Source organism: Tupaia chinensis, unplaced genomic scaffold (genome assembly GCF_000334495.1).
Source record: "Tupaia chinensis unplaced genomic scaffold, TupChi_1.0 Scaffold138517_1, whole genome shotgun sequence".
In the NCBI taxonomy this organism is placed as follows: domain Eukaryota; kingdom Metazoa; phylum Chordata; class Mammalia; order Scandentia; family Tupaiidae; genus Tupaia; species Tupaia belangeri.
This window is the reverse complement of record NW_006198412.1, coordinates 1,215,356-1,227,501: the sequence shown is the minus strand read 5'-3', so window position 1 is coordinate 1,227,501 and position 12,146 is coordinate 1,215,356. Positions and strand designations below refer to the sequence as shown.

The 12,146-nt window shown below is 46.9% G+C and overlaps 1 long non-coding RNA gene across 1 annotated transcript in view; it reads left to right on the top strand.

Annotated features, from left to right (window-relative positions):
• The window catches only part of LOC102484697 (uncharacterized), a 17,053-nt gene extending 5,813 nt beyond the window's left edge, over positions 1-11,240 (top strand). The window contains exon 3 of the long non-coding RNA XR_336426.2: positions 9,233-11,240. This is a non-coding gene — a long non-coding RNA (uncharacterized LOC102484697). The remainder of the gene's footprint in view (positions 1-9,232) is intronic.
• The last annotated feature ends 906 nt before the right edge of the window (positions 11,241-12,146 follow it).

The window sequence follows — 12,146 nt, the reverse complement described above, 5'->3', positions numbered from 1 at the left end:
CAGGAATGGAGGTAGAACAATACTCCTGACCAGTGGTTTTGGAGCCTGAAGCACAGTAACGAGACCAGGATTGGAAAGAAGGACACTTGGCAAAGTTGCTTAGGGGCAACAGCGTAAGGGTCTGTGACTGATGGGATGGGGGCTCAAAGTCACCCTGACACAGGAATCCAGCTTCCTTCCATCCTGGGCTCATAGAGTGGCTTATCTTGGGGCAGTGTTTTCCAAAAGTCCCCTGATATCAAGGAGTGAACAGGCTTAGGGAACATGACCTACTATGGTGAGGACTGTGAATTGCCCTCCAATATTCACAATAGACTCCCTCATTTTTAATTAGGTACACACATCCTCCCTCCAATTGGAATAAAGGTATTATTTGCCTTTCTTGTATCTGGGTGCGATCACATGACTACATCTGGTCAGTGATTTGTGATTGGAAGTGTCTGACTTTGGGAAAACAAGTTTTCCTGCTGGCCAGAAGGCCTTGGTGACTGGAGTGCCATTTGAACCCTGAGGTGAAGGGCGGATGTTGGGAATGATCATGGACCATGATGGCAGAGCTGCCATCCCTGCCCCAGAATGCCAACATGTGGATTTCACTGACATGGGACAGAAAGAAATATATATTTTGTTTGTGCTGCTGTTTACTTTTTTCATTTTATGTAATCGAATGGGATCTAATTTAATCTTGGTCTTTAGAAGCAGTGTAATACCAACTCAATTATAACTTAGAAATATTTGTACCTGATATATATGCTACCTTCTTTCAAGGACTTAATCACCCAGAAACCCAAACTGCTCATCTGAAGATTGAGGGGTAAGCATAGAGCCCCACAGCACTGCGAAGCATGGGTATTAGTCCATTGGCCTCTACAGCAACTTCGCCAGGTCTCTCTCCTGCACAAGCAAGCTCTCCTCATGATAGGGAAGCTCAGGTCTTCTAGCCTGTGTGTCTTTCCACTGGAAGAGCACTACTCTCTGATGGACCCCTGCCTTTCTAGAATCTATGCAATCCTCCTCTTGTTAACATAGTCTTTCTTCAAATCAGAGTTACTGAAATTGAGAACAATTTGGATTCTGTAGTTAGAATCAGATTTGAGTCCTGCCCTTTCTGAACTTACATATTGGACATCTTGACTGGCCAGTGACCCATTTGCAGACAATCTTCTGGGCTGCTTCTGTAGGTATTCACTGTTCGGATCCTTAATGTTATTACATCCAGTATGCTACCTTGTCATATTCCCTATGTTCTAGGGAATACTCTGTCCAATGTACTGACTGCATGGATGAATACAAAGGAATAGCCAGAATTGAGGCCAATGTCAAAGTTCAGCTGGTGGGAACATGGAAGAACCAATCTCCATCTTCCAACCTGCAAAGGACATCTAGAGAAGACACTGGTATTAGCAGAGAGATGGCTAGACCAGTTTCCGAGTGGCTGCAGTTGAAGTCGTGATCAATAACTGCTAGTGTCAAGCCTGTACTGAGCACTTGTCTTGTGTCTGATGATATTCTATGCTCTTAAGTGCATCGCCTCATAACTACCACGTGAAGTAGCCACTACTAATACCTCCACCGGAAGTTGAGGAGACTGGGAGATGAAGAGGTAAAGAAATCTTCCCAGTGTCACACAGCAAGGATTGGGTTGTGAGAAAAGTCATAACATTTTAAGAAATGTTGCTCTGTGCAAGAAATGTGTCATGACTTTTCTGAATCCAATAAAGAGCAGTTACTCAAATCCATGTGTCTCTGATTCCAGGCCCTTAACTAGTACATTAGCTGTTCTTAAAGAACACCCCCCCCACCAAAAAAAATAAAAGCCTACCTTATAATCTCACTCTTATCAGAATGTCTCTCTTCTGTATATCAGTGTCATAGTCTAGTGTAGTTAGTCTGAGAAAATGCCCACTAACAGGATGATACTTTTCCTTTCCCCATGGCAATATCTTCCATTTAATAGGAGCTTTGTAGTGCTGACAAATCAGCTTAAGGCAGGTAGGGGATGGGAAAAGCCCTAATTGTAGCATTTGCCAATTCTGTGGTGTAAATACTCCCATCATGACCAATTTCGAGCTACCAGTGCAGCTTGTAAAGTTCCTGTGTTTGTAACAGTTGACTGTAGTATAGCCAGCTCCAGCACACTTGGACGGCCCTGAGGATTCTATTGCAGCTAAGAGAGGACTCACACTGGGAGTTCTAGGCCAGCCTGAAAGAGTTCTGAGCCTTCCTGTGCCCTTCCTGGTGTACCTCTTATAGGGTGCCAGTCGCTTTCCCTAGAGGTCTGGCCCAACACCAGGAGGTGATGGCCTATGGATCCCAGCCCTCGGCTCGGCCCCATCCCTCCCCAGGCTTCTAGCTCACTGCCTAAAACAGCCCTATGGCCAGCAGATGGCAGCACACTCACACTCAACAATCAGTGCCTCAGCCAAATGAGGGGCCTTTGTTCTGGCCAGAGGCTGTGTCACCAAGAGAAAGGCCCCAAAGGGCAAGCTAATCGGCCTGTCCTTAGCTGACCTTCGCCTATGAGAGCCAGCAAGTAGACAGGCTGACAACTAAATACACTGAGAACAACCTTAGCGAACAGCAGAGATGGCATTGTCCCAGCACCACTCCTTGCCCCTCCTGTGGGCTTAGGCTTGGCCTAGGTGGCATCATGGAAACAGGCACCTGGGGTTCCATCAAGATGTGCTGAGTGTCAAGAATTGTGCTCCAAGTCCCAAGGCAGGAAACTATTCAATTACTCCTACCTACTGCCACCCACAAGCCTCCTTGTGCCACAGTTTACCTTCTCTTAACTCTACTGGATGGTCAGTTCCTTCTAGGGTGACCAGTTGTCCCAGGACTGTAGGACTGGAAATCCATGTCCTAGAAAACCCCTGTCCCTAGTTGGCCATCTTCAATCTGATGGCCAGTCCTGGCGTGGCCTCTGCTGGCTCACAGTAGACACCTTTCGTGGTTGTTGCTGCTACAGGCCTTGGTGTCCTGAGAGGAGAGGCTAGGCCCAAGTCAGGTGGGATTACAAAGGCTCACCAAACACGACTGGCAGGGTTTGACTTCATTTTTAAAACCTGCTTTCTTTGCTTTCTGTCAGAAGTAAGAGCCGGAATGTGTGAGGGAAAACCCCAGAACAGTCCCTTTCTTCTTCCTGCTCATTCCCATCTCTGACCTCCCCTCCTTCCCTTCCCTACATGCCCCACCCACCTCAGCACCCCTGCGCATGTCCCAGGTCCCAGCCCTCCCAGAGTCCAGCGGCCAGCTGAGGGCTCCAAGGCAGGACAGGGCCTCTCATGGAGGGGGATGGTAGGCTCATGAAGAGGGCAGGCCAGCAGAGGGGTGGAGGTAGACCAGGAGGCTCTTCACCACCTAGAATGGAGGAATAGGAGGAGGGCTGCCCAGAGAAGCCCTCTCTGGACCCTGTTGCTCCTGCTCCTACCTCTAAGCAGAGAAGTATCTAAGTCTCTTCTCCTGTGGTTCAAGTCCATTGTGATGGGTCTTATTTACCTGTCCCTGTCGACCCCTTTAGATGGCTGTTTCTACTCCTAGTGCCTAGCTCAGGAAAGTCCAACATGGCAAACACTACTGTACTATAATATATATATAGGAGAGGTTTTTGCTATAGGGCGCTTGTGCTCACCAGAAAGACAGAGAGAGACCGAGAGACAAAAAGCAAGAAATCACTCCCCAAGGCGATGGACACACTGCAATCCCTTCTCCTCCATTCTCCTCTGGGGATCTTGGGCATGCACATGTGCCTGGCGTGGGTTTAAGCCATCGGTCCGGGACTTGAACTGCGGTCAGCTACGTGGGAGCCTAGCGACGCAGCCATCATGCCAACTACTGGTCCCTATCATTTGAGCAAGGGCAGAAAGCTCTGCTTAAACCAAGGCTCCTGTGGAGCATATGCAAATTCTTCCTCCCTGCTCCTGACACTGGGAGGGCAGACACCTCACCAGGGCCCTCACGTCTGCACAGACCAGTCCCTGTCAATTCGCCAACCTTATCTTGTGCTGCTTTATCTGGCACTCACTGTGTCTATATCCTGGCCTTCTGCCAGGTCCTAGAAATGCCCAGCTAGAAGCCACTGTGTGAGAGGGTGAAACTGAAGCTTTGACTTGAAGGATGAGAAGGGGTCACACTATCAAACTGCAGAGCAGATGGAAACTTAAGAACACAATTTGCGTGGCCAGCATCAGTTTTTCTGTTACCTTGCTAGGAAGGACTTTATGAGTATTCAGAAATACAGTTAATTTGTATTTCTTGGCCTGGCCCCATAGCCTAGTGGTTAAGGGAGCTGGATCCTACATGGCTGACCATGGTTTGAATCCTGGCTCCAGATGCTTGAGAAACACATTAGGCCATGTGCATGCCCCAAAACCCAACAAGATGAAGAAATAGAGGAAAAGGGATTATAGTATGACCACGTCCCGCTGGGGAGATGCTTTCTCCCTCTCTCTGACTCTAAGATAGAGCATGCACCCTTAAGCAATAAAAAAGAAAAAAGAAATACACACATTGGGCCAACCCTACAGTGTAACAGTTAAGCACTGTGCAGAGGGAGCTGGATTCCACATGGCTGACTGCAGTTCAGATCCTGGCTCAGCAGCTTGAAAAACGCATTGGCCATATACACACATGCCCAGGATCCTGGCGAGATAGAAAAATGGAGGGGGAAAAATGATGACTCTGTTGATCTCTCTCTCTCTCTCCCTTTTTTTATGCACACATGCCCTTTGACATAAAAAATTTAACAGGCTTCTCATGGGCGTTTTACATCAAAATTTCTGTATAACCAACTATTCTTCACATCCAATTTTTCATACTCAGCGGGTTCATATTTTCATTCCATTAGTGACAAATTAATGGAAGCACAGCCTCATTCTAGATAAAAATTGACCATCCAGGTGAAATCCTGCTGACTCCAGCTCCCTGCCAATATTTGGATTTGCTGGAGCCTGCATTGACCCGAGTCTCCAGAGAGACTCTTAGGACTTGGCGATTTCCACTAACGGACACAATCTTCCAACAGAGAGAACAAAGGCCTATAGCTTAGGCTACCTTTGGCCACTAGATAATGTAAATGACTATTGAGCTTATTGACGGAGTATGAGGTTTGGGACATGGAGTTTGCCAAGTAAACCGAACCCTAGGTAGAATGTATGGCAACTCTGGTCGTTAAGACAAGGATAAACCTCCAAAGTTTGGGTGGATGGCAAGAGACTTGATTGGTGTGAAAGAAGAACCTCTCCTCTATCTCCAGGGCTAGAGGAAGGTCCAGCTTTTCCACCAAGGCATAGCATCTGATGCCCAATGTCTGCTCCATGCAGAGCACCTGCAAGGCATGTGTGTGCAGGGGAGGGGCGGGTGCCAGCTCCTCACCAGCCCTTCGTGGACCCATGCAACTATGGTCAGGAAAACAATGCCCCTCACCAGTCTTGAATATCATCTTCCAGATCATTGATGGGAACAATTCCTTAAATACCACTTGCTCTTTTTTTTTTTTTTTTCCTTTTAATTTTTGCTGGAGAGAGAGATAGAGGGGGAAAATGAGGAAAGCAATCCCCCCTGCCTTGGGAAAGGTTATTCCACAACCCCTTCTCCTCCATTTCTCCCTCCTTTCAGGATTTTGGGAATGCAAACATACAAACCTTGTGTGCTTCTCAAACTGCCGAGTCCGGGACTTAGACCACACAGTCAGCCAGGTGGGATTCAGCTTCCTCAGCCACCATCCACCGGCTGGCCTGAGCATTTGCTTTTTTCAAAGAGCCCATGCTCCCCTTGCGCCTTCATTTCTAGGTGGCTAAAGAATCCCCCTACCTACCTCACTCTACCCTGCCTGCCCTTTCACCTCCCCTGCTTTTCAGAAAGTTCATACCAGAACAAGGAGTTCTCTCCCTGAGTTGTGGAGGCAGAGCTTGGAGTGTGAAGGGAGGAGGGGAAGGTCAGACAGAACTGGAAGGAGAAGGGAGGAAGGGATTGTTCATTGTTCCTCTCTCTCTACTCTGGCTCCCACCTGTTACCAAAGAGCTGAGGCAGTGGGATTTAAAAACAGAATGAAGGACCAGCAGAAGGTGTAATGGCCATGTCACTCGACTCCCATGTAGTCAACTGTGGTTCAAGTCCCGAACCCAGTGGCTTAAACTCACACCAGGCATGTGTGTGTGTGCATGCCCAAGATCCCAAGAGGAGAACAGACAAGAAGGGATTGTGGCATGGCCATCACCCCGGGGACTGATTTCTTGCTTTCTGTCTCTCTGCCTTTTTGGTGAGCGCACGCACCCTATAGCAAAACCTCTCAAAACACACATACACACCCCCACACACACTCACACATAATGAAATGAAACCTGGCTTGGCAGATTTGATCATCTTCTGCAACCCTCTTGACCTGGCCCTTCTCCTTCAGTAACACCACCTGCAGCAACACGGGTTGGATGCCAGTGCATGCCAGGCACTATGCTAGGCTCGGGGGCTGGGAGTTTCTGCTCCAGTCAAAGAAACAGCTCAATCCCAGCACAATGAAACTTAGGCTACAGTGGGTGGCGGAAATAGAAAGAAGTCCCTTCTGAGTATTGGAAGCAACATCCTATTTCCAAACAACGGTTCTTGGAGTTTCGCTTCCTTCTTAAAGGACCCCAGCTGCCTGTTCCCATGCTGCTGCTCCAGGTCTCAGCACCTTAGGTGGGCAAGGAAGGGGTTGAGGCCACTGGAGTGACTGAGTGAAAGTGTTCCCATCATGCAGGCTACCTGCCGGGTCTTCACAGTTGAGAGTTGGCAGTCAGGACCCGTTTCTTTCTTTCTTTTTTTTTTTTGGAGAGGTTTTTGCTATAGGGCACATGCGCTTGCCAGACAGACAGAGAGAGACAGAGAGACAGAAAGCAAGAAATCACCCCCCGGGGGGATGGCCATGCCGCAATCCCTTCTTCATTCTCATCTCAGAATCTTGGGCATGCACGCACACACGCCCGGCGTGAGTTTTAAGCCACCAGGTCCGGGACACGAACCACAGTTGACTACATGGGAATCCAACGACATAGCCATTACGCTAACTGCTGGTCCCCCTGTTTCTTCAAGGAAATGGCCTGTGACCCAGACAAAAGCCCTGGTGGGTGGGTGGAGACTGAGGTGTGCAGGCGAGACAAGCTGACGTGTGCTCCTCCTGTAGTAGCCACGCTGGGATCAAGTCCATTTACCAGTGGCCTTAATGTGGGAAGACCATTGTATCATCGATTTTAGATGTAAAAAAATAAACTTATATCCATATCCTTGCCTGCTATGTGATAATAAAAAGTAACACACTATTGATACATTCCAACAATCTGATGAACCCCAAAGCAATTATGCTAAGTAAAAAAAGCTGATCTCAAAGGTTACGTACTGTATGATTTTATTTATGTAACATTCTTTTTTTTTCTTTTTTTAAGAGAGATTTTTGCTATAGGGCATGTGCACTTGCCAGGGAAATAGAAAGAGACAAAGAGACAGAAAGTGAAAAATCATCCCCTGGGGGAATGGCCATGCTGCAATCCCTTCTCTTCCATTCTCCTCTTGGGATTTTAGGCACACATGCGCACATGCCCAGCATGAGTTTTAAGCCACCAGGACTGGGATTCGAACTATGGTCGACTATGTGGGAGTCCAACGACATAGCTATTACTCTATCTGCTGACCCCTATGCAGCATTCTTGAAATAAAAAAATAATTCAAGGGATGAAGAACAAATTAGTGGGTGTTAGGCACTGAGGACCAGGAGTAGGGACTGGGTGTGGCTGTGGGGGAGTGGGGGCCATTAGTACAAGGGGCCCTGGTAGTGATGGAACAGCTGTGGATCTTGAATGTGGTGGTGGTCCCACATTGCTACATAGCTCATGAAATTGTATGGAACTAGACACACACACACACGTGTGTGTGCACACACACACACATATACAAGTACTCATAAAACCAGTAAAGTCTGAATTCGCTCCGGATTGTACCGATGTCAGTTTCCTGGTTTCAGGGTGTGTTACATGTAAGGTTTTGCCATTACCAGTGGGCAGGTTGGGTGAAGGGTACTTGGGACTTCCTGGAGCTTTTTAATTTTTACTGTGGTAAAAAATATGTATATATAATATATATATATCATAAAGTTATCATCTCGACTATTTTTCCAAGCAGAGGTGGGCGGCATTAAGTACCCTTACATTACTGTGCAATGACACCACCGTCCATCTCCAGAGCTTTATCTTCCCAAACAGAAAGAAATTCCATGTATGCTGAATAACTCACTTCCCCCAGCGCCAAGCCCCTGGCAATCACTGTTCTAATTTTCATCTCTTCAAGTTGAACTACTCTACGTACTTCATATCAGAGGAATCTTACAGTTTGTATCATTTTTGACCAGTCTTGTTGCACTTAACATAGTGTCTTCAGGGCTCATCTATGTTGTAGCAGCCTATGTCAGAAATTCCTTTTTTCTAAGGCTGAATAATATGTATGTATTATATCAATATATATGAATACTTTATATAAATATATTATTATATTATTTATATATAAAAATATATACATATATATTTTTTTTTAGAGAGAGAGAGGTTTTGCTATAGAGCACATGTGCTCACCCAAGAAACAGAGAGAGACAGACAGAAAGTGAGAAATTACCCCCCCTCCCGGGGGCATAGCCACCCTACAATCCCTTCTCCTACGTTCTCCTCTCAGGGTCTTGGAGACACATGTACATATGCCCAGCATAAGTTTTAAGTCACCGGGTCTGGGACTAGAACTGCAGTTGACTACATGAGTGTCCAGTGATGTAACCATTATGCCATTTGCAAGGCTGAATAATATTTTATTGTATGCTTATAAGGGGGGGGTGTCTTTAAAAAAGTTCATAGATAACAAATAGTATTTAAAAATTGTGCATAAGTTTCAAATTTTTGCATCAAAATAAACTCATACTTGAGTTCCTTTTTCCGTGAATTTGAAGTCCTTTCATATATACCATATTTTGTTGAGCTCTTCATTCCTTGAGGGACATTTGAGTTGATTCCTCTTTTTAGCTATTGCGATCCTTGCATTTTTCTTTTTTTGCAACCTTCTATGAATGTATAGTTATTTCTAAACAAAATCTTAAAATACAATCAAAAATGACATTTATAAGTTGGCTAGTGTTTTCCTCTCCTGAGAATGAAAACTACTGTGTTTGTGGGGGATTTTTGTCCAGTGCCTCATCACAGAAATTGTTTCATCTCTGCAGGCCATATCACACCTGATGTTTCCATTCTGCTTTTAATAAAAGGACATCACATATGATGGTCCATGGGAGAGAACACGGGCTTCAGTCAACTTTACCCTGGCCCATGACATCATTCACAGCTTAAATCAAGAAACAGGACAGGGAATTCAGAGCCCTGCCTAAACCAGCCGCGATTTCAATAGACAATGACATTTACATTGAGCCAACGCTAGACTGTGCGGAATTGAAAATCATCCTGATACAACCTGATGAAAAGCATAAGCGGGAGAGGCGAAAGCTGGGCCTGGGAGGACTTAGTCACATTGGAAATGTCTTTCCTATGGGTGGTTTGGACACCTCACACCTCTTGGTCCATCTGTGTAGTTGTCTCAAGATCCCAGAGCACATTCTTGCAGTGTGGACAGCTTTTCAAGTAGGGACCCTGGACTGTTTGGAGCAGAATGAGGGGGCCCAGCCAGTGAACATAACCTCATTCTGGAAGCTGCAGTGGGGTGAGCGTGCAGGTGGAGAGGAGAGGGTTGGGCCCTTGGAGGGCAAAAGCAGAGGATTAGCAGAGAGGATGCTCGCTGTGCTGACGCCATTGTCACCTACCCAGACTTGTTTCTGAAAGCATCACATTGCAGGAGGGTGCTGACAGAGGTGACACCGTCCCAGTTGCTGGAACACATCCGCTGAACACAGGACTTGGGGGTTTTGTTTTTATGGAGGTCTAGGGGCTGAGTGAACACCCTCACATTGGATGCAAAATTTCTCTGTGCATATTTTTCGGGGGGGAAAACCCCTACCTTTCCTCAAATCTTCAAGGTTCTTGAGACCCCCAGTATGCAGATCCTTCTGCTAACAACTGCACCAGGAGACCTCCTCAGGTACTGACTTGACTCACCCACCAACATGGCCAGAGGACTCCCTAGATGTGCTCAAGACTGTTGGATCCAACACAGCCTGTGTGGGGAAGGGCAGCCACCTCCCCACTTTTTCTCTGTCTTTCTCTCGTTCTTTTTCTCCTATGTTTTTTCCTTTGGCTCAATGGCCTCTCTTCCCTTCTTATCTTTCTCCTTCCTCCCACAAGTTTCCCACATCACTTTTCTGCTTGCCTCTCCTGCCTTATTGATTTGACATATTAATCATTACAACGACAGCTAAAATTCCTCTGCGCTTCATTAATCCAGAGGAAAATACCATGTCAGCTGCAGAGTGCTGTAGGGGACACTCGTGCCCTTCCTGCGGTCTGGGATAGTGGAAAGTTCTCCGTTTCCATTAGTGACCAAGCAGGAGGCCATTATGGAAGGACACGGAGGGCCTAGGGGGTGGATGGACAGGAAAATGGGAATGTGGGTGGGATCCTATTCCTGAAAGCGTTAGTCACCCATCGTGGGCCTGCAGGACCTGGGCAGTTCCAGGACTTCGGCTGTAGAGGCTGAGTTGTAAAACCTTTGAGGGTTGCCAGGACCAGCGTGACTTTAATAAGGTTAAAGTGTGGCATTTTTACAACTTTGATTAGGATAAAGTTCTCAGTCACATGAGGGGAAAAGAACTAACAAGGATATATCTGAACTTAGCTGGTCAGACATCAAGGTGTGCTCCAGCGTGGCCTCTCTTCGGGCTCCACAGGGGGTCCCTTGTGCTGTGGGTCCAGTGGTCCAGCCACAATTTCCGCCTTGCATGTGGAGAAAGCCTGCTCACCCCTCCCTGGTCTCTGGGACTAGTGGGGGAAATGAATCGGACAGCTATTTTCAGACAGGAAGAGCCTTTGGGACAAGCTGACAGAGAGAACAAATGCCCATTCTCTGGCCAGAAGTGTCAGCGTGACCTTGGTCTGCTATCATACCATCAGCCACACTAAGAGCAAGGGAGGTTGTTCCTTTCCCTAAATGCTGTAGGTTTCAATGGTTTTGTTTTCTACTTTTTTAATGACCAGAGATTGCATACACTCACCAGAGAGAGACCAGGTCGGGAGGGCAACAAGGAAAGCACCCCGCCAATGGGGTGTGGTCATGCCATAATCCCTTCTCCTCCATGGCTCCTTCCCATTGGAATTTTGGGCACTCTCACACACATGTCCAGGGGCTGGGGCTCAAACTGTAATCGACCATGTGGGATTGGGCTCCCTTAACCGTTAGGCTATGGGGCTGGTCCTCCATGCTTTTGCTATTACCCTCTGGCCTAGGGTACTCTATTGTCCATCTGAATTCATCCATCATTCGAATGTCCCCTTTCCTGGGAGACCTTTCCTAATTTTGTGCTCCCTTGCCTGCCCAAGGAAGAGTTCATCTGTTGCCCTCACTCCCACTGCATTTATTTCTAAGGCAACGTCTATCCCACTAGCAAGTTCCTTGAGACCATGCCTCCGGCCTCTCTAGATTGGCAGCTCTGCATGCAGAGTTCATGCGGGTGTTTATATATATATATATACTTTTTGAGGGGGGGCAGCAGGTGGCATGCAGATTAAGGCACAATCCCACATGGCCAATTCAGTATGAGCCCGAAACCCTGAAGTCTGAAAATCACATTGGGCCCATGTCCACGTATGCTCGGGGTCCTGAGAGAAGGGAGACAGGATTGCGGCATGGCCATCCCTGGTGGGGTGGGGAGAGAATTATTCACCTTCTCCCTTTCTCTCTCTCTCTGTCTGACAAGCACATGTACCCTATCGCAAAAACTAAAATAAAATTTTAAAAATAAAAAGAATAATTGACCTATTGATGAATACAATGTGTGTGTGTGTGAGAGAGAGAGTGTGTGTGTTTTGTTTTCTAAGTTTGTTGTAGGGCACGTACACTTGCTGGAGAAAGAGAGAGAAAGTGAGAAATCGTCCTCCTACTGGAGATGCCATGGTGCAGTCCCTTCGCCTCCATTCTCTTTTTGGGATTTTGGGCATGCACACACATGTGCCCAGTGTGTTTTCAAGCCACCA